We start from the raw sequence: 25739 nt of genomic DNA on the forward strand, positions 1-25739 counted from the left end.
TTGTGTTATTAAAAGTCCTCTTTATCTGGATAGGACTCTTTCTAGTACACAAATTAATGGAAAATTTGAGATTGTGAGTTTTTTTTTTCCATAGTCCTAAATTTAACCAAAGTGATCATTAATAGTATACCATTCCATAATTTGAATTTGACAGCTTTGCTTTTCAGTATATAAATTAGTATTCTCTCCCAGGGATGGAAAGAAAGCATGTTAGTTCCAGTCTCTTTTTAAAAGACAAATAAACTTTACTAGCAAATATTTTGATTTTCGTTTCAAAAAATATGATGTTCAATTATGAGTTATTAAGTGAACTTGTTTACATCTGAAAATAATATTAATATCTTTACAAATTTACTTTGTTGATGTATAACAAGAAGCTGCTCCATTTTAATTCTAATTCTGACTTTTTAAAAATCTATAAAGAAGGCATGCTCAAAATGCATTTAAATACATTAAAAATCAAATTCATGTTTTATATCTACTGGTTAATTTTTTATGAGAACATGTTCTTATATAGAGTATCTTTATAAATTTAAAAGGCATATAATAGGCAAGATTGTTTATTTTTTCCTGAAAATTTTGATCAATACCATCTAAGAGCACCTAGATATACACTCTATGCCCTGAGAATGATTTCAGAAACAAAGTATGATATGAAAAATCAATTTTCTAAAGTATTGTCAGTGTATGGCAAAACCAATACAATATTTTAAAGTAAAAAAAAATATAAAGTATTGAATGTGGTATCTTAAAAATACATTCTACAAGAATAGTAGAAGGGAATATTCTTAATTTTTAAATGATTTTTGCAGTTTATTTCACTAATTTTTATTTAATTTTTCTAATCTTAAGATGGAATTATAAAATTATGTATATTTTAGGACATAGAGTACATCGTATGATAATACATGTAGCTACTGAAATTTGGCATATTTATTAAACATTTAATCTAAGATAGTGGATGTAATAATGTTACTAGTAATCATTAAGCTAGATTTAATTTCTCAGTCAGAAAGGATACAGTCCAAATGACCTAAAGAAAAGTAAACCATGGCAAAAGAATAAGTTGTCTGTAACTGAGCATCACTTGGTCCCCAGTCCCTCAGACTTCTTTCTTCCTTTTATCATAATGTTCCATGGTGCTCCACATTACCTGTGTTTCACTGCTGCATGGTATGTGCTCTATAAATTGAGTTATTTTTAAACAGTGACTAACCAAATTAGGGTCTAGTATCCAGTATTTAAATGTAAAAAGCTGGTAGAACTTTCTTGTTCTTTAGGACCATAACATCTCAAATAGTCTTATAAGTAGTAAAATATAAGAGAAAAAGCAGTGTGCCCTGTCCATAGTGAAGACAGGTATCACTTGGTTATATTTTTCTTGAAGTCTGACGGGCGTGTGTTTTGGCGTGTGTGCGTGTCAGTCAGTGTGCATGCACGTATGACTTTATGTTTGTGCATATTGTCTTGCTATATAGAATCATATTTGCAACCAAAATAATTAAAAAGCAGTATTCTAATATGCTGCCTATATTAGACTATATTGGACTCCAGGCCCCTCTGTCCGTGAAATTTTCCAGGCAAGAATAGTGGAGTGGGTTGTCATTTCCTACCGCAGTGGGTTGCCATCTTCCTGACCCAGGGATTGAACCCACATCTTTTGTGTCTCCTGCATTGGTAGGCGAATTCTTGGGAAGCCCCTTATAAGGGGCTTTGAATAATATATTATTCAAACTCTGTCTTTCTGTTATTAGCATTCAGTTTAGCTCCATTCAGCTGATGTTCCTCATGCACATCAAACTTTTAGATAAATCATAGCTTCACTACCCGCTTCACGCTTCCAGGCTAAATTCTTTTAAAGTCAATGTATGGCAAAAACCACCACAATATTGTAAAGTAATTAGCCTCCAACTAATAAAAATAAATGAAAAAAAAAAAAAGAATGTCAGTTCTTAGTACTTTGGAAGTGTTCAAGGGAAATTATAAAACAGAGTGAAAACTACTGTGTAACAAGTGAATGAGCAATAAGTGTCCAGAACCAACCTTTTGCTGTAACTAAGATTATATTTTTACAAAAGACTCTTCCTAATACTTAATTCTTCAAATTTCTGTTCCTCAACAGTCCAACTGTGGACATTTAGAACCTTGGTCTTGCTATTTTTTAAACCTTCTAAGATGTTTTAAACTAATCAAGTAATCCAAAAATTATTTTGACATTTTAGTTTTCAAAGAATTATCACTTTATAGTAATATACCAATATATTTTGGGCTTCCCTGGGAGCTCAGCTGGTAAAGAATCCGCCTGCAATGCAAGAGACCCTGGTTCAATTCCTGGGTCAGGAAGAACCACTGGAGAAGTGATAGGCTATCCACTCCAGTTTATTTAATTACTTGAAAATAACATACATGGTGTTATTGATACTTAAGAGTACTACCCTATGAAACGTATATTTGATTACTGAATCACAATAATCACAGTCTCTGTATACAGTTTATTATTATGTCTGTATTCATTGGTAATGTGTTGTAGATGACATATTTGACAGCTTCTGTATTTTATTTTTAAATCTTTTGACATGAAAGGAATTTTGCTTTCACATGCTAAGTAAACTCAACATATATGTGGAGATTTCAATAGGGAGTTTATTAAAGATGGTTTTATGTCATTTCATTTATAATTTCAAGGACTCCATTAAGAATCCCACAATTTTACCAAAAATGCAAACATCTATATTATTCCAGAGCCCCATTTTTTCTTTAATAAAATATCCAATGAGTAATATCCAATATGCGGCATATGTATAGTACTGATTAACTTCATTATAATGAAAAGATTAAAGTAGCTATTTGACCATTTTTTAACAGGAGTGTAGAGCATGTTTTTATTAATCATCTTTTTGTCTTGCTTCCACACTTTTAGATAAGGAGATACAGTGGGTTTTTTTTTTTGTTTTTGTTTTTGTTTTTTTCATACAGTGTTAAAAACAAAATTCATACAGCAGTTCAGGCTCAAGGAGTGTCTGTATGAATTTTCCCAATGCTTTCTTCACCATTTTGTACAAATTTTTAGCCAGAGAAACAAACATCATATATAATTCATTCCTTTAAAAAATAAAAGAAATGCCCTTTAACTTTCACTTGGCTGGAATTTCTTGTTGAAAAACAAAGCTGGAAAAGAAAAGAATCTGTTGCTGTTTTTATGCCTAAGGGGAGATGTTTAAAACTAGCAAGGCAACAAATGACTCAAAACAAATTTAAAGCAAAACTTGAATGAACTGCCTGACATGGAGAACAAAAGCAATTTGGGGGGTGACTTAAAATAACAGAAACAGAGTTGAAAGTGTCATAGGTTTGACATACTATGTGGTATCACACTAAGTACATGTTGATCGTCTAAATACGAGTTTCCATCACAGTGATTATGTAACATATATGTGATCTATAGAAACTGGAAAATAATAACCCTCCCAATTATACCATTTAGAATAGCAATGGTAACAGACATGACTAAACAATCAAATGAAACCAATCAGAAGGGGAAAAATCATCAACAGAAACAAGCACAGAGAAGACATCCATAAAGAGAGTTCTTGATTGTCCTTAAAATCTAGCTCAGGGTTTATGAATAGCAGATAGTTTAATATTCTTTCCTTTCCTTAGTTGAATATACTCTCCAAATAGCCTAAGCTAATTGAGAGTGCCTATAGAAAACATAAGGCTCCCTAGGTGGCTCAGTGGGAAAGAATCCACCTGCAATGCAGGCGACCCAGGATCAATCCCTGGGTCGGGAAGATACCATGGAGGAGGAAATGGCAACCCACTCCAATATTCTTGCCTGGAAAATCCCATGGACAGAGGAGTCTGGTGGGCTACAGTTCATGGGGTTGCAATGAGAGTCAGACACGACTTAGGAGCTAAACAGCAATGTCTCTCTGCCAATGAACTATGAGAGCTCTTAAAAAGTTTTTCTGAAGGGTGTTCCCTTCTGGAGGCAAAGAAGAGAAAAAGGATACCCCCTAGCATAACGACGTCATTTCTGCTTCTCCACTTCAAGTGATGTTTACAGATAAAGACCTACTCAGAGGCCCAGAAAACACGTTAGCTGTGTCTTCAAAGTTCTTTATGCATGGGAAAACATGCTAAGTAAGTTCATGATGAAAATATAGACCCTGTTGTTTTCTTCCCCACTCCTTGCATGTGTTTGTGCTAAGTCCCTTCAGTTGGTTCCGACTCTGCAACCTCATGGACTGTAGCCCACCAGGCTCCTTTGTCTATGAGATGTCCATGGGATTCTCCAGGCAAGAAGATGGGAGTTGGTTGCCATGCCCCCCTCCAGGAGATCTTCCTGACCCAAGGATGGAACCCACATCTTTTATATCTCCTATGTTAGCAGGTGGGTTCTTTATCACAAACGCCACCTGGAAAGCCCTCCCCACTTCTTATTTGGGATTATTTTAAGAGAAAACCTTGGTCTTGGGATAAAATATGATAGGAAAGATCTGAACTTACCCACTTTAAAGGGGCTGAAGCTTTCTGATCCTAACATTATTCTGTGCAAAGTTAAAAATACTTAAGTAAAACAAAAACCATGGTCTCCATGGTCTAAGCATTTGTTTTTTAGAGAAAAAATCAGTGCTTATGTAAATAAAAGCACCCTGTCTGTGGCTACCAAATGCTGTTGAGGGGGCGCCTATGATTCCTCTGTATCCACACATCAAATCCACAGTCACATTTTCTCTAATCAGCATCTTTCCAGAATACTGTGTATTCTCAGTACATGCAAAAGTCCATTTTCAGTTATTATGAAATGGAAGTAAAAACAGGCAGTTAAAAAATGCTTAACCATTTCCTCTGGCATATTTCCGGCTTCACTGTTAGCAAAGATTCTTTAGGGAGCCATCTGTTTGCAAATGATTTTCTAATACCTGTTAGAAAGTGAAGGCTAGTGCAAAAATATATCAAAACATTTAGGAAAAGTGGAAGAAGCACCCACTGGGTTAAAACTCATCCTTGGAAGAGAGATGTTTAAGTATAGAAATCTGAAGTGCCTTTGAAAGTTTGTACATAAGCTCAGACTTATTGCACCATCACAAAGGATGGAAAAATAGTCCAACACACTGAACCCTTTCTAATCTAAATGATATCCCTAAAAGCATTCATTCTTTCTTTCTTAAATTCATTCTTTTATTTGTTCATCCTTTTAGCACATTCTTTTAAAATCAGTGTTTCCCAGGTGGTGCGCTGGTAAAGAATCCTCCTGCCAATGCAGGAGATGCAACAGACACTGGTTTGATCCCTGGGTAGGGAGATCCACTGGAGTAGGAAATGGTAACCTGCTCCACTATTCTTGCCTGAAAAATTCCATGGACAGGGATGGATAGGACAGGCTACTTTCCTGACATGCCATGGGGTTGCAAAGAGTCAGACACCACTGAGTGACTAAGCACACACACATCCTATGGATTAGAGTTTAACAGTAAGGGAAATGGTCCCTGCTCTCATGGAATTTATTGGAATTACATGTTTAAAATTCACTGCTTAGTTAGATGGGGAAGAGAGTGAGATTAGCAGGCTTGGAAAGTGAGGCGATGAAAATCAAAATCAAAGATATTACTTTATATCCCTGTAGAAATGACATGTTGGAAATTGAACATTTAAGGATAGATCTACACTTGAGATTAAAAAAAAATTGTGAAGTAATAGTATATGTTTGTTCCTTAAAGTCAAGAGAATACATAAAATCTTTTTCCCAGATGATAAAAAATTAAAGAGGTCCAAAACCCAGTCTTCCTCAAAATGTTAAGAATCAAGAGAGGCATCAGAAAGGAGTGTTTTTTTTTTTCTTTCTTCCATTCCAGACCTGTAAAACTGAGAGAATAAAACTTGACTGTAGATATGTGTTAGCATTTTAACTAAAGTTGACGTTATTTTGACAGCTGAAATCACAACTGAGATTAGATTGAGAAGACATAAAATTATCATGGAAGAATCTTGTATTTGAACTAACAGGAATCATTATGTGAAGAATTATGGTATTGTAAAATCATTCTTAAATGTAAGAGTGTTAGCAATGTAATTTATCTAAATGCCATACCCCAGTTGAATTTGTTGCCGTGCTATGTCTAATAATATTTGTCTACTTAACATTTCAGTTTTAGAGTATGCAATGTCTGATGAGATGTAGTACATGAAAAGCCTTAATCACATGTTCATCCTTAGATATGGTTTTCATTCTTAGCTTTTCTTTTGCAGATATATGTTTCTATTTTATGTGTTTTGAATTGTTTCTGTCATTAAACTAGAGAAACCCCTTAGGTCTAGATTTTTTGTTGGTTTTGTTTTTGAGTTGTTTAACATTTTATAAAAATGATGGCTGGATCTTTAACTATATGATGGATCTTGACATGATAGAAGCGAGGCCTGTTTTAGGAGTTTTGTGGTGGAGTCGTGATTGGTTTTCATGCAGTTTCTTCTCATGGCCAGTGCTCTAAGCCTCTTGATATCAAGTGGCTCCAAACTCCTTGCGCTTACTACCTTACCCTTTTATTTCTCTTCTCAAACACAAGCATCCCCAGGAGATTTATGGAGTCCCTCAAATGGTCATAATTTTTCCTTAATTGATTAAAGACTAGAGTACCGGAAATATTATTGCAGAAAATGTAAGGAGGTCTTCTCTATCATTTTCTCATTTCCACAGATTGGGGGGCAGTTGTTGTTCTTACTCTTGAGTATCCCCTACTCTCTGTTCTTTTTGCATTTTCTTTTATTGCTGTATTGTCACTCTGATTCTACAGTGTGTATTCATGTATGGAGGTAATATGAAAATTCAACCTATACGAATAAGTTTGGCTGATTCCAGATTTATAGGAAGAATGAAAATAAGAGGTAGAGCTTAGGCTACAAAACTCAGCTGCAAGATTGTCACATTAACACACCAGCATGTAAAGCTCAGATGTATCAGGACCTTTCTTTATTTCAGGGTCTTTGTAAATCATACATTATATACCATGCAAATGATTCCCAATTTCTGAGTTTGAGAATCTGAAGAAAACAGTGCTGAGCATTAGGCAAGACAGTCATTCGTTCATTAATTGACTCATCCATTCGTTCATTTTGTAAGCAACTTGTAAGGATTCCCAGGTGGCTCGGTGGTAAAGAATCCACCTGATAATGCGGAGACACCAGAGATGCGGGCTCAATCCCTGGGTCAGGAAGATCCCCTGGAGGAGGGAATGGCAACCCACTCCAGCATTCTTGCCTGGAGAATCCCATGGACAGAGGAGCCTGCCGGGCTACAGTCCATGGGGTTGCAAAGAGTGGGACATGACTGAGCAACTGAGCACATACACGAATGCAAGCAACTCATGCATACCTATTCTAGTGGAGTTATGATAGAAAAGTAGATTCCCTGAAACAGAGTAGCTTACGTGTACTTGTGGAGAGCTAACATATATATGCCAAAATTAAAAAGTGTTCGGGGAAGCAAATTGTAAATGCCCAAAAATGCCAAATGACATTCGTAATGCTTCCTTTCTACTTTAGGCTGGTGTCAACTAAATATTCATCTCTACTCTCAGTACCTCTTGTTACAGAAGCTCAAGGATTCCTTTTATACAAATATATCTCCTTTCTTTGGAAAAGGAAGTGGGAACCCTCTCCAGTATTCTTGCCTGGAGAAGGCTACAGTCCATGGGGGTTGCAAAGAGTTGGACACGACTGAGCAATTAACACTTTATCACCTTTCTTATCTCTTTTTCCCATTTCCACAGAAAATGTTTGAGCCAGTTGTATGAGTCATCTTTCTTGACACCTGTTGTGTCTGTGTGTACTGGAACTTCCTCTGCTCATATGTAGCGTGGAGCATTTAGGTGCTATTGAGATCTATGCCTGATGCCAAACTAAGCTAACTGTGTAAATAATTCGATTCATAGACCTGTATTTTGAGTTGTCAAGTGCTGATGAGAAGAATCAGTAACTTATGAGAGTGTTTGTCACAAGACAGAAAAGGGCTTTTTTTTCTTTTCCATGGGTCATAGAAAATATGAATGTGTAAAAAAAAAAAAAAGAAAATATGAATGTGTAAAAAAAAGAAAATATGAATGTGTGTGACCTTAGCTAGCCCATGGACTCCCATTGATTATAAAAAGTTAGAAAACATTTTTAGAATGTTGAATGGCATTCCAAGGAATGTTACTTCCATTGTGTGGAAGGATACTCACTTCCACTGTATCATTAAGGATGGACACCAGTTGTATGTGAGACTGAAATCTGAAAAGCAATAGAAGAAAAGTGCTGGGGCTCTCTTTCAACCCAGTTTCTGAAATTGCCAGTAACTACATATCTTCTGCTATACAGTGGGAGGGTCATTTGGGAGAGTCATTCCCATCAACAAGGCAGTGTGTGCATGCTAAGTTGCTTCAGTCATTTCTGACTTTGTGTGACCCTTTGGACTGTAGCCCACCAGTTTCCTCTGTCCATGGGATTTTCCAGGCAAAAATACTGGAACGGGTTGCAATACCCTTCTCCAGAAGATCTTCCCTACCCAGAAATCAAACCTGCATCTCTTAAGTCCCCTGCATTGGCAGGCGAATTTTTTTTTTTTTTTACCACTAGCGCCACCCACAAGGCAGTGGTGAGGATTAAACAAGGCAACTCATGGAAGAGCTCTGCAGAGCCTGGCAGCTCAGTGAATAGTCAATAGTTTATTAACAGATCCTGAGTGGCAAGGTTTGTGTTCATCTTATAGGCGATTCATTGCAACACCCGCTTCAGACTCTTATCTTCCCAAGCCCAGTGCTGCATCTCTTCCCAGTGTTTTGTTCTTTTGCTATTCTTAGCCATTATTCATTTCTTCCTTAAAAAAATATTCTATCACTTGCATGCAAGTAACATGTACCTGGGCACACTCCATTCCATGTTCTATAGAACATTTAGGAAAAAAAGTTCATTTTTTCCATGTGAAATTTATAGAGTGTTTGGCAATTTCTAAAGCAAATGCAAAAGTAAATGCCTTGACCATGTCTAGAATGCCCATCTTTCATTTTGTTTGACAAACTCATATCATTTTTACGTAAAGTTTTCTGTGCCAGGCTCTGTTCTAAGTATTTGTTGTTCAGTCGCTCAGTTGTGTTCAATTCTTTGTGACTTCATGGACTGCAGCAGGCCAGGCTCTAAGTATTTACCAACATTAATTCATTTATATCAATAATTTATTGTGCTGAAAAAAAAAGAAAAATAAACAAAAAACTCAAACAAATGAAAAACTCTTGGTGTGCAGCATATTTAGTAAAATCTAGTTTCAGTAATATCTGTTGTAAATGTTTGGGCACAATTTAATTCAGTCTAAGTGTCTTTGGACTGCAGCCACTGAAAGCCACAGGGGTTCTTTATAAGTAATCTGGACAAGCTTTTGTCCTCCTCACAGTGTTTGAGTGTTGCTTGAGCTTCTCCACGGAAATAAATCATGCAACATAGGGCCTGGTGTGCTGTGTCCTTAGGAGCTCTGCATGAGCAAAAAGAAAGTTGTGTAAATAAATAGTTTCATCTCAAATAAACACAATAAAATAGAATGGATTTAATAGACATGAAATCTCTTATAGGCTTAGTGGCCAAAGTCTCTATTCAAAGGCTCAGGTTCACAATAAAGCAGACTTTTAGAAAAGGCATGACGTTTTCTGCGTCAGAGACAGGGCAAAGGCTTACAATATATTTACATGCTCAATAGAAAAATGTGTACATCATGTAAATTATTCAGTATTCTAGGGATAAATGTCTTAAGCATTTCTTCACCCATATCAGATTTGTAATTTTTCCCCTGAAAAAAACTTTTTACACATAGTCTTGACAAAATTGCCATCCTTCGTTAGAAAACAGCTATCCTGCTATGGTATTCATCAACATATGATTTTACTAAAATTTTTACTAAAATCATATGTGTCAGTAATTTTTCTTATATCTGTTTTCATACTGTGTTTCACAATCATGTATCTTTAATGTTAAAGGCAATACTTTATTGCTAAGGTATTGACTGCATTTATGTATTTAAAGAGTCAATATAAGTTGAGAGTTTAATATCTGCAGAGACTTCCCATCTTGAACTCGTACTCCACCAGGCCTTTTGATTTGGGCAAGTTATTTAATCTTTTCTGTAAAGTGAGGACAAGAGTCCAATATGTTATACAGTTTTGTGGGGATGAACTGAGTTACCACATGTCAACTGTTTAGCATGCAACCTGGAACATGCTTTAGGAAAGAATTCTCTTTGAGTCTCCTGTGTTTCTCTACATCTTCTGAGCAAGAAAGCTTTGACATCCACGTAAAAACCACAGATCAGAGATAAAATAGAGAAAATCGAATCTCTCTTCATGTAGGAGATTATTTCCCGAGCAGTATAATAAAGATGATGTCTCCATCCTGGAGAAAGACTGAGAGTGTCTCCTAGGAATTAAAATCTTTAAAAGACTGGAGTTTTCTAAACTTGAGGTCCCTTAGTAAATGTATGTATGTGCAGCAAATACATGGTCCCGTGGCATCTGTGGGGTGAGAACTAATGTGAACATGAAGCTGATGCCATCTGCTGAGTAGTGATGTCTTGCATCTGAGTTTGGAATTCCATGTCACATGCCACCATTTATAAAAGCTCTTAAGTAGGTTAATTTAGCTTTGTTGTTATTTAGTGGCAAAGTCTTATCTGACTCTTTTGTGACTCCATGAACTGTAGCTTTCCAGGCTCTTCTGTCCCCGGGATTTCCCAGGCAAGAATACTGGAGTGGGTTGCCATTTCCTTCTCCAGGGGGTTTTTCACACCCAGGGATGGAACCCCAATCTCCTGTGTCTCCTACATTGACAGGTGGATTCTTTACCACTGAGGCACCAGGGAAGTCCCTGATTTAGCCTACAAGCAGGGTGAAATCTTAAGCTTTTCAGTTATTGATTACATGATTAGCACTCAATAATCACTAGTAGTCATTGCTATTATTGTATACTCTAAAGAAGTCATTACACAATAAGTACTCAGTATAAAATTCTGAGCTAAATTTCTGAGCACTATCAAGACCAATAATATGCCAATTGACTAAAATAATCCTGTAGCAATCTATTTAAGATTTGTTTTTCTTTAATGAATGAAATAATTTTTAGGTTAATCAGATTATGATCTAACCATTGGCTTCCTTTATTTAAATATGGCCTTACTTATGCATATGTTCTCTATTTTCAAAATAAAATTTACTTTTATATCATTTTAAAAGAATTAACTTTATTCCTAACCATGAAAATTTCAAATCCCTAGACATCTCTTCCCCAGAAGAAAAACAAACAAACACAAATATTAAAAAAGAAGTAAAATTTTGAAATTGAATTACTTATTTTCATTTTCGTAACAAAGGCAAGCTCGTGCTATACCAAGTCTTTTGCAGACTCATTGTATAGAAAATAAATAAAAGCAATGAAATCATACTTGAGAGTCAATTTTATTACCTATAATCTGTATAGTCATTCAATTAGAAAAATGAAACTCTTGATTGATAATAAAGTTAAAAACTAGGGTTTATGAACAAAAATGTTTATCTTATATTAACTTCAGTCTCCAAAGTATCCTTTTGTTTTGCTTTATTCTACTTTTGCAAAACTGAGAAAATTGTGATTACCAAACGTGACTAATTACCTGTCGTCGATGTTTTAAGATCATACTTAGCAAACTCAGGATTCTTTTCAATTAAATGGGGATGGTTGAAGCAGCTTTTTTCTGAGGCCAGCACAAAAGTCAGTTTACTTGGAATTAACTTACAGTGAGTTAATGGTTGCCCACAGTCTAACTTAGTATAAAATATATTTTGACATTGTATTTTTATGGTAGTTTTAAAAATTATTTAAGCTATCTTTCAGATGAAGTGAAGAGCAAAGATTTATTGAGTCCCTAGAGTTTCTCCAAGTTTTGGCAGAATACATTTTGAATAGAGAGAGCCAAGTAGAGCATATGGCAAGTTTTCGAGATGCATTCCCGGTGAGGAGTGTTGGATCTGCTTGCTTTTAGATTCTTAGGTTCTGTAAGAGCTCCTCAGTTCTCTTCAGTCACCTCCTCTGTTCTCTTATGCTCACCCAGCTGCTATCATCTATGTTACTTGTTTCCTATATTTAGCTGGATTCTAACCTTATATTAGATGATTCCTAGCAGTCAATAGTGGAGAAGGAAATGGCAACCTACTCCAGTACTCTTGCCTGGAGAATCCCAGGGACGGCGGAGCCTGGTGGGCTGCTGTCTGTGGGGTCGCACAGAGTCTGACTCGACTGAAGCAACTTAGCAGCAGTCAATAGAATTTTAAGTGCTATCACTTTTAGAATGTTGGGGTAGGGAAGTAAACAGTGCCAGGGGATATTTTGAAAACAGAGAGTAAACCTGAGTGGGGGGAGAAAGGAGAGAATATATGCTGGATTGGTGATTTAGGGAAAATAATCCAGGGTCAAAAGAGCATACCTGTAGGAGCTTACCTCTCCTGTAATGGTTTCTGTCATCAACTAAAGATATTTTTTACTGTGAATGAAAGTGAAAGTGTTAGTCACTCAGTCTTGTCCAAATCTTTATGACCCCATGGATTATAGCCCACCAGGCTCCTCTGTCCACGGAATTTTTCAGGCAATACTGGAGTGGGTTGCCATTCCCTTCTCCAGGGGATCTTCTCCGCCCTGGTAGCAAACCCAGGTCTCCTGAAATGCAGGCAGATTCTTTACCATCTGAGATACAAAGGAAGCTGGCTTACTGTTAATGCTTACTGTTGATAAGTGTTACAGATTCATGATTGAAAATACATTGTATTCACAGCTTCACTCAGTGTGTGTAAGTTATATTCCATACAATAAAATGTAAAGCCACTACGGCAATGGCCCCAAGAAAATAATCATTTTAGAGTTTCATTGTAAAACACACTCTTCCTGCTTGTTCAGCACGAAACTCAACTCTTACGGCTCCTGTGTATGACGGGGGCTGCCGTGGCATTTGATCTTCAGCCACGTTTCCACCAGAGGTGAACAATAGCTTTAGGCACTTACCGGAATTTCAGCACTCTAAATCTGAAGTTTTCCCAAGCTGTCCTTTTGAGAAGACTACATTGTGATAGAATAGGACATCTTTTAAGTATGGTTTCAGATTTTTAAAGAGTTTTGTGCACAGTATTTCAGTTCAGTTCAGTCGCTCAGTCATGTCCGACTCTGCAACCCCATGAATCGCAGCACACCAGGCCTCCCTGTCCATCACCAACTCCCGGAGTTTACCCAAACTCAAGTCCATTGAGTCAGTGAAGACATCTAACCACCTCATCCTCCTTCGTCCCCTTCTTAGGGCTTTACAAATAACTGCATTGTCAGTTTATATACTATTCAGTTCAGTTCTTTGAGCTGAGTTGGAGATACATGATAAAGAAGGGTAGGGAGCAAAGACGATCCAGCTTTTTCATAATTGTAGTCTTAGATTTTCATTAGAATCCAGAGTCTAGGATCATAGGCTGGTTTCACTTGGGCCTTGAGTCAGTTGGAATGCCTGCACTTTGTCATGTGCCTTGGGTTTCCTTACAAAGGGGCAGTCTAAGGATTTATAAGACATCACAGGACTCAAGAAGCAGAGAGGAAGTATCTTAGGCTTCTCAGAACTAGACTTGAGTGTCGCTTCCGCTGTACCCTACTCAGAGCAACCACAGTCTACCCAGAGCCAAATGAAGAGTACTTTTCTAGTGAAGAACTGCAACAGAACTCATATTAAAACTGCCACCCATCTAAATGAAAAATGAAAAAGGATAGATTACCAATAGAGTTACTAAGATGGCTCAGTAGTAAAGAATTCACCTCCCAGTGCAAGAAATATCAGAGACACCAGAAACGCAGGTTCGATCCCTGGGTCGGGAAGATCCCCTGGAAGAGGAAATGGCAACCCACTCCAGTATTCTTGCCTGGAAAATTCCACAGAGGAGCCCAAGTGGGTTACAATCCATGGGGTCTCAAAGAGTTGGACAAGGGTTAGTGATTAAACAGCAGCAGCTTACCAATGGCTCAACATATAACAATTTATAATTAATTTGGGTAAATTGATTTTTTATTCTTCTAAAACTATCTCACAAGGCAGGAGCATCTTGGATATTTTTAATGATACAAAGAAAAAGATGTATAACACTTTTTTTTTTGCTCAAATTTTTGATTCCTTAATAATTATTCATGTATTCTTTAGAAGAATAAATGTTTCAAAGGCTAGTAAAATTAAACACAGGGAGTTTGAAGAGTTTAAACAGATTTCTCTGGGATGAAAGAACAATTCCCAGGTATAGAAGTAAGATGAAAAGTAATTCACCAAAGTAGTATACGGCATCTCAGTGATTTTGCATTTTTTTTTCCATCACAAGTCAACAAGGATCTTGTGAACAGACAAAGGGAGGCGGTTTGGCTTGATTTTTATGTCAAAAACATAGATCTGCCAGGATCAAAGATATAATACTAAGCTGAATGATAGCATTTGATTCTTATGACAGGCTTGATCTCCAGTAATAGCCACAAAATTCTCTAACTGAAAAAAGCTTGGTGCTTTTAAATTTAGCATTTGTGAACATTTCGACCATTTTTTAAAAGCACCATTTTGTAGTAATTTCAAGCTCATTTAACCATATCACAGCTTGATGGAGAGAAGTATTAATATGCTTCAGTTGACCGAGCTAAGGAAGAATACACATGAAAAATGAACAGAACAAAAAATGTTTTTGTTTATACTCCCCTGTTGAGCTATTTCCATTGGCAGTTTTATATTAGACAAATGAGATTAATTATTCTGAAAAAACACACACACACACACACTCCTTGCAAAGTGAGACTAGTTGTGACAATTCACTGAGAAAAAAAATAGTTCATTTGTAAAACAGTTATTTCAGTAATACTCACCATCATCCACCCCCTTCTACCTACACACTCCTAAAAATGATTGGTGTTATCTTTGTCCTTAACAAGATCCAGAGATAAATACGATGGGTCTTCCTTTACTCTAGTCAGTCGTTTCCAAATGTTATGGTTTTAGGAACTTTTTATACTTCTAAAACGTATTAAAGGTTCTAAAGAATTTTTCATTGTATGCACCTTATCTACTGATATTTCTTGTATTAAAAATTAAGACTGACAAATTTCTTTTATGTCTATTTTAATTTTTTTAACACCAAAAATATTTTGTATTGGGGTAAAGCTGATTAACAGTGCTGTAGTAATTTTAGGTGAACAGCAAAGAGACTCAGCCATGCAAATACATGTGTCTATTCTCCCCCAAACCCCACTCCAATCCAGGCTGGCACACAACACTGAGCAGTGTTCCATGTAAAACTGAGGAATTTTTATATGACAATCTTTCTCTTCATATTTTCTTGTTGTTCAGTCGCTCATTCATGTCTGACTCTTCAAGATCCTATGGATTGCAGCATGCCAGGCTTCCCTGTCCTCCACGCTCTGCTAGAGTTCATACTTTATTACCAACATAGTTTTTAAAATTTATATTTGACAGTTTAATAAGTGTAAAATCTCCTGTAGTTTTAATTATGAATTATTCTAATGATGACTGAGGTTCCATGGCTTTTCATAAGATTGTGCATGTATTTTGTGGTGAAATATTTGTATTCTTTGTGTAATTTTACACTGAGTTTTGAATTTTTCCTTACTTTTCCAGGAATTTTATATGTTTTAAGATAATTAACAGTTTGTCCATGAGATGAGCTGCAAATGTTTCTCCGGTTTGTATTTTTTTCTTTTACTTTATATTGTTGTTGCTTTTATGCATATTTATTTTTATATACTTGGATTTATCAGCATTTTCATTTGTATTTTTGAGTTTATAATTGTTATGTTATTTCTGACTTTAAGCTACAAAAATTTGTCTTCTTGTTTTGTCAAGTGCACTTTATATATATGTGTAAATTTTTTTTGGACTGATGGCCCAGTGGTAAAGAATCCACATGCCAATGCAGGACACAGACATGGGTTCAATCCCTGAGTTGGAAGGGTCCCCTGGAAAAGGAAATGCAACCCATTCCTGTATTCTTGCCTGGAAAATCCCATTGACAGAAGAGCCTGACGGGTTACAGTCCATGTGGTCATAAGAGTTGGACATGACTCAGCGACTATACAACAACAACAAAATTTTTTGATCTCTACAGAATTTATTTTTGTATCCTGCTTGAAGTAGTAACCTTATTCCTTACTAGATGACTAACCAATTGTCATAGAAATAGTTTGAAGTGATTTATCTTTTTTCCCCATTGTTTTGAAATGATATGTTAGTCTTGCACTAAATCCCCTTATGATTGTGTGTGTATGTGTTTGCATTGTTCTCTGCCATGTAATTTCAGAGATGAGAAAAGTATGGCTATATATCTTGTCTAATATGTATTATTTGAGAAAGACAAACTTTTGTGAATACACCCTGGATGAACGGTGATTTTACAGGAAACGGTGGTAGTGACAGCTGGATCCACTGTACAGCTGGATCCAAAACATACCTTTTAATATCCAGTATGTAAGCTGTACTTCTTCCATGGTACTCAATGAATTGTCATCTCTTTCAATTTCTGCATATTCAAAATGGTTTAAATTATTAGTTTGCTTGCAGTTCTTGATATTTCAATTATCTGATGAAGATCAAAGAGAAAATTAGATTTTCAACAGGATATCATGAATCATAACTTTCAAATTTCAAAAACAGCAAGATATTTAACCAGAGAGTTACAGTATGGTACTTGCAGATATCATGGTATAGAAAATATTTTCTGATTTTGTGTCTGTAATTACTTTAGAATGAGTTTTTGGAAACTATCAATAGAATCATAAAGTGATCTGCTAACACAGTATTTTCTATTAAGCCTTATTGTTTCCTTATAATATAGTAACATCTATTCTCTGAATGTAATAGAAATAAGTTATCAATATCAGTTCAATCGCTCAGTCCTGTCCGACTCTTTGCGACCCCATGGACTGCAGCTTGCCATGACTCTCTGCCCATCACCAACTCCTGAAGGTTGCTCAAATTCATGTCCAGCTAGTTGGTGATGCCATCCAACCATCTCATCTTCTGTCGTCACCTTCTCCTCCTGCCAGACCCTTTTCCAATGAGTCAGTTCTTTGCATCAGGTGGCCAAGTATTGGAGTTTCAGCTTCAGCATCAGTCCTTCCAATGAATATTTAGGACTGATTTCCCTTAGGATGGACTGGTTTGATCTCCTTGTAGTCCAAGGAACTCTCAAGAGTCTTCTCCAACACCACAGTTCAAAAATATCAATTCTTTGGCACTCAGATTTCTTTATAGTCCAAATCTCACACCTGTACATGACTACTGGAAAAACTATAGCTTTGACTAGATAGACCTCTGTTGGCAACATCCTGTCTCTGCTTTTTAATATGCTGTCCAGGTTGGTCATAGCATTTCTTCCAAGGAGCACGCGTCTTTCAATTTCATGGCTGCAGTCACCATCTGCAGTCATTTTGGAGCCCCCAAAAATAAAGTCTCTAACTGTTTCCATTGTTTCCCCATGTATTTGCCATGAAGTGATGGGACCGAATGCCATGATCTTAGTTTTCTGAATGTTGAGTTTTAAACCAACTTTTTCACTCTCCTCTCTCACTCTCATCAAAAGCCTCTTTAGTTCTTTGCTTCCTGCCATAAGGGTGGTATCCTCTGCATATCTGACGTTATTGATATTTCTCCCAGCAATCTTGATTCCAGCTTGTGCTTCATCCAGCTTGGCATTTCATGTGATGTACTCTGCATATAAGTTACATAAGGAGGGTGACAATATACAGCCTTGACCTACTCCTTTCCCAATTTGGAACCAGTCTGTTGTTCAATGTCCAGTTCTAACTGTTGCTCTTGACCTGCATACAGATTTCTCAGGAGGCAGGTAAGGTAGGTCTTGAATTCCCATTGCTTGAAGAATTTTCCAGTTTGTGTTGATCCACGCAGTCAAAGGCTTTGGCATAGTCAGTAAAGCAGAAATAGACATTTTTCTGAAACTCTCTTGCTTTTTTGATGATCCAACAGATATTGGGAATTTGATCCCTGGTTCCTCTGCCTTTTCTAAATCCAGCTTGAACATCTGGAAGTTCACAGTTTACGTACTATTGAAGCCTGGCTTGGAGAATTTTGAGCACTACTTTGTTAGCGTGTGAGATGAGTGCAACTGTGTGTCAGTTTGAACATTATTTGGCATTGCCTTTCTTTGGGATTGGAATGAAAACTGACCTTTTCCAGTCCTGGGGCCACTGCTGAGTTTTCAAAATTTACTGGCATATTGAGTGCAGCACTTTCATATCATCGTCTTTTAGGATTTGAAATAGCTCACTTTGAATTCCATTACCTCTACTAGCTTTGTTCATAGTGATGCTTCTTAAGGCCCACTTGACTTCACATTCCATGATGTCTGACCATCGTGGTTATCTGGGTTATGAAGATCTTTTTTTGTATAGTTCTTCTGTGTATTCTTGTCACCTCTTCTTAATATCTTCTGCTTCTGTTAGGTCCATACAATTTTTGTCCTCTACTGTGCCCATCTTTGCATGAAATGTTCCCTTTGTATCTTTACTTTTCTTGAAGAGATCTCTCATCTTTCCCATTATATTATTTTCCTCTCTTTCTTTGCATTGATCACTGAGGAAGGCTTTCTTATCTCTCCTTGCTATTCTTTGGAACTCTGCATTCAAAAAAGTCTTGTTGTTCCCTTATAATATAGTAACAGCTAATTCTCTCGATGTATTAGAAAAGGGAAGATAATTGCCATAGAAGCACTTCAACATGCTTAGTCCTTGGTAGGCCTATTTCTTCTTTCACTTCTTTGTTTGTTTCCATTTCTGTGTTAGAAAACATAATCCAGAGTATCAGTAGTAAGTCCATACTTTGTAATGATCTTTATATTCATATCACCATTTTTTTCCTTCTCATATTGCATCAAAACTTCAGTCATATAGTTAAAGTAGAAATGAATGTCTTATTTTCCAGCAAACCATTTAACATCTGCAAAAATTTAAGTAGGATAACTGGCCTACCACACAGACAGAAACCTAACTAATAATACTTTTGAGGTATTTTTAAACTTTTTAAAGGAATGATCTGATTTTGATCAAGTAATTATAAAAAAGAAAAAGAACTAAAACTTCACAGCTCAATTATTTAATCATAAAATTTTTTCATTTCCCATCATTTTGGGGGGAGTTGATATTTCAGGGGAGGTATTATAGTGCAGTTGTTAATGCACAGCTAAGCAAACAAATATGATGTCTGTGTTTGTGGGAGGAGGTGAGCTCCATGTCCTTCTGTTCCATCATCTTCATCCCAGTCCTGGTATCTGTGTGATAATATATGACTATGAGTCTTGATACATTAGAGTAAAACGTAAGCATGTCATGATAGATTATATTAATTATTTTACAGAGAAATCATTGTGACATGAATTATTTCAAAGATTTTGTGTAAGATAACAGAGTTTTAAACCCTTAATTCTTATATATGAAGTATTTAACTCTGATGAAGGATTGCAATAATATCTAATCAGTAAATTCTGAATCATGTTTAAGGATGGATGTGGACTCACAGTGTCTAGGAGTGTATCAACTAGCAACAGCCAAATCTTTGACACATTGGGAGTTATTAATTTTCTGAAGTTGTAATTTTTAAAATCAGGCAGTCAGGGTGACACCAGCATATTCTGACAGAATGTATGTGTGCCCTCAGACATACACACATTTCTTTAGTATATAAAGTTCTCTGTTTTTGAAAGATGATGCTAGAATAATGATACTGCCTACTTTCCTATACAATTGTAAGCTCCTGAAGAATTTCTCATACTAGTCTTTCTTTCACATCTATTTCTCTTTCTCAACTTCCCAAGAATTAATGTCTGTTAGTAGTTGCCTATCATAGAGGCTTCATTCAAATTTGTTGAGTTGCAATAAAGAGATAAATAATAAAAATGGAATGTTGACCATATTATGTGATGTATTACAGTTCGGCTAGTGTTTTTAGATTACCTACTTGTACAATTTTCAGATAATTAAGAAATGTGACTATAAATAATATAAGACCCTTCCTTGAAAGCACTTATAATAAGTTCTTGCCTTAATCTGATGTATATTAATGTGCATTTGTATCCATTGGTTCTTATTAACCTATGAAAGAGAAACTGAATGACTGACTGAATGAATGAATGAATGAATGAGAAAAACATGCAAATAATGATGAAAAAATGAGAATAAAAAAAATCCCAGAATTTGACATAAGATTCCCTGTTTTCTAAAGCACATAAAGTGAATCCTAGTCACTGTGTTTCAAAAGTTTTTGTTTTTTTTTTTCTTAATGCCCAGTGCATTTGTGAGCTCTTAAAAATAAAAGCAGTGATAATTGTTAGATGCCACTATGATTCAGTTGTATCAAACTGAAAAAAAAATGTTATCATGGGCCTAGTAAAATTAAATGAAAATGCAAACATAATACACATTGAGTTCAGTCATGCAGCTGATGGGTTTTCTCAAAATAATTCAGGGATATTTTAAGGAAATGTGGACTGTGATTGCATTGATCATTAAATATTTTATTTTAATAGAATATTCATAAAAAATTGTTTATAGGAACAGTGCCATCTTGATTAAAATGAGCGTGGTACACAGCTCTATACTTGGCCTTGGCTGTGAGAAAAAGAATTCTTAGCAGCAAATTTCTGTATGTAAAATATACAAGTTAAACAAGGTTGCTAGGTTTGTCTTAAATATTGGTTGATAAGGTCAAAAAATCATATGCCCTACACAAACTTTAATGACTCCAAGAACTTAACCAAAATAAAATTTTATAAGAATAAATGTGAAATCTGGATTAGAAAAACAAAACAAACCAGCTATTATTTATCTAAACTTCAGACACTATGTCAGGGAGTTAGATCACATCAGGGATATATAGGGACAGTGGTCCCTACATTCATGAACTGTGAGTCTGCTTTTCTACCTGGAAGAAACAGAAAATAACAATGAACATACCATACACTATTTTGAAAGTGATAGTGCCTGGATGAAATGTGAAGATTATGGGGGAAGAGAATTAGTCCAGGGATGACTCTGGAACTGCAGGCTGAACTGTTAAATACCAGAGTCAAGAGGTATCTCACTAAGAAGATAGGCATTGAGTAAGAGTTTGGACAAGAGGAAGAAATAATTCATGTGGTTATCCCAAAATAATTTTTTTCAAAAGAGGAAGACCTAAAGTGGGGTTAAGAGAAGGAACATTGATCTGAGTCCCAGGATGAATAAGGGAGTGTGCGTGGTGAACGTGGGGAGTGTGGTGGGCATTACAGCAAGACAGAAAGTCAGCAAAGTTACTGGAACTGAGATCCTGTACAGCCCAGTGGGCCAGCAGAAAGGACATTTGGCTTCTTATGGTTTTCAGCTAAGGAGTGATCTTTAGGATTTAAAGGGATCCCTTGCTGCTCTGTGAAGGTTAGACCAGACTGGACACAGTGAAAGCAGGAGAATAGTTAGGAAGCTAATGGATGATATGAGAGAGAGATTATTCAAGGCCCCCTCCCTCAATACATTAGCCTGAGCAACTTGAAGGATTTAACATGGAGTGAGTGAGTCAAAGTCGCTCAGTCGTGTCTGACTCTTTGCGACCCCACGGAATTCTCCAGGCCAGAATACTGGAGTGGGTAGCCTTTCCCTTCTCCAGGGAATCTTCCCAACCCAGGGATCGAACCCAGGTCTCCCGCATTGCAGGTAGATTCTTTACCAGCTAAGCCACAAGGGAAGCATGGATGCATCTATAAAATCATTCACAAGATTAATGTATGGAAAGAGTGATTTGTGGAGTAAAATCAAGACATTTTATTACTTGTAAGCTTAATGAATGTCAAAAACAAAAATATTGTTCATAGAAAAAATAGGGAATAGATGCTTATTAAACCCTAACTATAATCTAGGTGTTTGTTCAGACAGTTAAATAATATCTCCTTTGATTAAAAGTATATCCAATGAGAAAAGAAAAAGCCATGAAAGAAAATTAAAAGAAAATAACATTTATGTAGCCATATATACATGGCTATGTATATATAAACCATATACACATATGGATGAAATAATTCATATAATCGTGTTAACTGTCTTAAAATAATTGAAATGCAAAATAGGTTCAATTTTTCAAATGTTATTAGGGTGGATATTATTAAAAGCAGATCTGGGATATCTATAAATAGTGCCACCCCAATGGAAATGGCCTAGGATGCAGTGGGAAACAGTGAAACTTTGAAGTGCCCCATCAAATATTAAATACCACTCTTAAGGATGTTAAATAGAGGATAATTCATCTGAGAGAGAGTTTATACTACATTGGTAAAGCTCTATCACTGGTATTCAGTAATTTGTATATTCTGTGACTATAACAATTTAGAAAATAATCTGGGAACTCACAGTCAACCTTTTTCAAATTAAAATTGGAACTGTGTGTAGCCCACACAGATCAGCCTTGATTCACTTTTCTCCTTGGCACAACTTAAGTAGCCTCTTTCCATGGTCAGAGGCTGAGGCCCTTCCCCTCCCAATTTGAATTTCATTTTACCATTGACAACCACCATCAGACCCATTAATAAGAAAGACTAGAAGTTTCAGCTTCAATTCTGACAGAAGGTATCACATTTTTAAAAGACTGTGGTATTTTAAAATATTTTAAAAGAACTGTCCTAAAAGACAGTTCCAGAAACAAAGCTTGGGAAACAAAAAGGGCAGGAAGGGAGGACAATATTTTGGGCAATTTGAGTTCCCAAACAGATCAAGTTTAGTTGCTATAAAGGAAAGAGGGCAAATGAAGTGGATCTTGTGCAAATAGAAGGGAAGCAGCCTGGGGCCTCAGACTTTGTAGAAAAATAAATTCACAATTCTTTTTTTTTAATTAATTTTTATTGCAGTATAATTGCTTTGGGCTTCCCCAGGGGCTCAGAGGTTAAAGAATCTGCTGGCAATGCAGGAGACGCAGATTCAATCCCTGGGTGGGGAAGATCCCCTGGAGGAGGGTAGGCAACCCACTCCAGTGTTCTTGTCTGGAGACTCCCGTGGGCTGAGGAGGTTAGTGGGCTACAGTTGGTAGGGTCGCGAAGTGTGGGAGGAGATTGAAACCATTGAGCGTGCGTGCATAGTCGCTTTAGAGAACAGAGTCAGGCATGACTTAAGTAACTGAGCGCTCCCTTGTAGTTGCTTTACAATGTTGCGTTAGATTCCACTGTACAGCGAAGTGAATCAGTTATACATATACTTATATCCCCTCTTTTTTTGGATTTCTTTCCCATTTAGGTCATGACAGAGCACTGAGTATAGTTTTCTGTGCTACACAGTAGGTTCTCATTAGCCATCTATTTTATACACAGTAGTAAACATATGTCAATCCCAATCTCTCCAAAACTCTAATCCTAAAATTCTAATGAGGGATGGATGGAGGGAAAGAAAAGAGAAATAATTAAGATATGATGGGAAACACCAGTGGAATTTTCAAAAGAAAATGAAGGAGTCCCTAAAGTGACTAGGAAGTCAAAGGCAGACTTGGGTGAAAAAAAAAAAAATGCCAGTTTTTATTTTTTCCTTAAGACAAAGTATGTTTTAGAGCAGCATCAAAGCTCTTCTCTACCACTAATTTTCTAAGAGGATATTTACTGTCCTAATAGGAACAGATGCTTCTTTCCTTGTGGAACTCTATTATGTAGGTCATATAAGTGATTTTTATTAGTTCCTTCAAATAGGAAAAAAAGAGCAATTAAGACTGTAATAGGGAGAAACTAATTTCAGCAATATTACCATGAAAAGAAATTAAGTGACCAACTTCAACTACTGTAGTGCTCATTGTTGGCAGAAAATGGGATTGTGTTTGTGTGCGTCATTGTTTCTTTCCAGCTATTATGAAATATTGACTTGCTATTTGTTGTTTCTTGTGGCAAAAAGTGTTTCCTGAACCCTAAAGAATCCTGTATTCTTATGTGCTGAAATAAGCATGAAATTCAAATTGCTTTTATTGTTTCTGATACTCTCCACTGTCATACTGGCCAGCTATCTATGTTGTCAACTGCTTTTGACAACAACAAATCACACACAAAAAATGCCAGATTTAGTACTGTGCCTGTAGATATATTTAGATGGATTAAAATATATAAATATGAAAATAAGCAAACATATTAATATCATGATAATTGCATTTTCTTACAGGGAGCATAAGGCATGACTGGGTAGAGTACATAGCTTTATATAATTGATTCGGGACCAGATATTTTACATTTGTCTAAAACTGTATAAGTGTGTCACAGTATTCCTTTCTTCCCTTCAAACTACAATTCCATGTTATTTTGCATCTCTTTTGAATTGATGTAGTCATCTGTGTGTTTCCATCATTCCTGAGTTAAGTAAATTCTGACACAATTTTACAATCTATTATATGATAGAAGTGTTCTCGGTATTTTGAGAACTATATTTTGACAGGTTTAAGTTGTCCCTGTGTCATTACCTACCCTACTTTTTTCCAGTACATTTGCAGGTAGTTTTGTTTTGATTTTTCTTTTTTTTTTTCTATCCCTTCCCCAGCCCAATCAGTTCATTCACCATACCTACTCTAAATCGACAAACTCCTAATCTAATTCAGGAGCAAGAATAGCCATCAACGACGGTGATGGCATAGTTTCCTTGTACTGGAATGGGGAAAAAAAAGCTGAACATGTTAAATCAGCTGCTTCTCTATAATTTCAGATTTATATTGTTGGTCTCCTCTCTCACTCATTTGAAAAGACCCCGATGCTGGGAATGACTGAAGGCAGGAGGAGAACGAGATGACAGAGGATGCAATGGTTGGATGGCACTGACTCAATAGACATGAGTTTGAGTAAGCTCCGGGAGTTGGTGATGGGCAGGGAGGCCTGGTGTGCTGCAGTGCATGGGGTCTCAAAGAGTCAGACATGACTGAGCAACTGAACTGGACTGAACTCCTCTCTGTCTTAGTTCAGCATCCATTTGCTTTTAGATGGACATCATGTTTAATCTATCTATGTGTAAATACCTCTTGAGAATTGCTTTCTAATTCTATAGGCACATATTCCTAACTCCCTCATATCCTTTCTCACTGCCATTGACACCAACTCTGTAATTTCAGATCTATATTGCTGACATAATAGAAGGCTTTTTGGTTTGTTTGTTTTCTTTTGTCATTTTTTTTGGTTATTGTGTTTTAAACTCTTTTAATGACCAGAGTCTGGGCAAAGTCAAGGACACTGAAAATCCAGAATCCTGCAAATCATTAGTATTTTCAACAAAAGTCTTTCTAATTCCTCTGTTGCAAGTTTAATCTTTGTTTATTTCTTTCTTCCCCTCTTTTATGTCCCTGCCTTCCTCTCTTTCTCATAATCTTTTCTCAAAAATATAAGAGTGACAATTATTTCAGTGGATACATTTTTATTTTTTCCTCTTTCTAGAATCAGAATTTTCATATGGAGAATGACAAGCATTAGGCTTCCTTTAATCCTACTATTTCATTTCAATTTATTCATATTTTTACATATCCTTGTAATCATGACTAATAAAATGAAAACCTAATTCTCTTCTAGTATAAAATATAGAAGTATCTTGTGTACTCCGTACATCAATTTTTGCCTTTAAGAAATCTGTGCCTCTTTTCTATCATTTCACTCAGTTCCTTCTTTCCACGGTGATGGGCAAAAGAAATTGGT

General features: G+C 36.2%; 1 protein-coding gene across 5 annotated transcripts in view; it reads left to right on the forward strand.

The window, feature by feature from the left end:
* The window catches only part of CDH18 (cadherin 18), a 1203920-nt gene that overhangs the window by 710662 nt on the left and 467519 nt on the right, over positions 1–25739 (forward strand). Inside the window, exon 1 of one of the 5 annotated variants that reach the window (XM_043887494.1) lies at positions 11986–12004. The exons of the other annotated variants lie outside the window; for them this stretch is intronic. The gene's annotated coding sequence lies outside the window, so the exon portion shown is untranslated. Of the gene's footprint in view, positions 1–11985; positions 12005–25739 lie in introns of those variants that run through there. 5 annotated transcript variants of the gene reach the window in all.

The sequence above is a fragment of the Cervus elaphus genome, chromosome 25 (assembly GCF_910594005.1).
Source record: "Cervus elaphus chromosome 25, mCerEla1.1, whole genome shotgun sequence".
Taxonomy (NCBI): domain Eukaryota; kingdom Metazoa; phylum Chordata; class Mammalia; order Artiodactyla; family Cervidae; genus Cervus; species Cervus elaphus.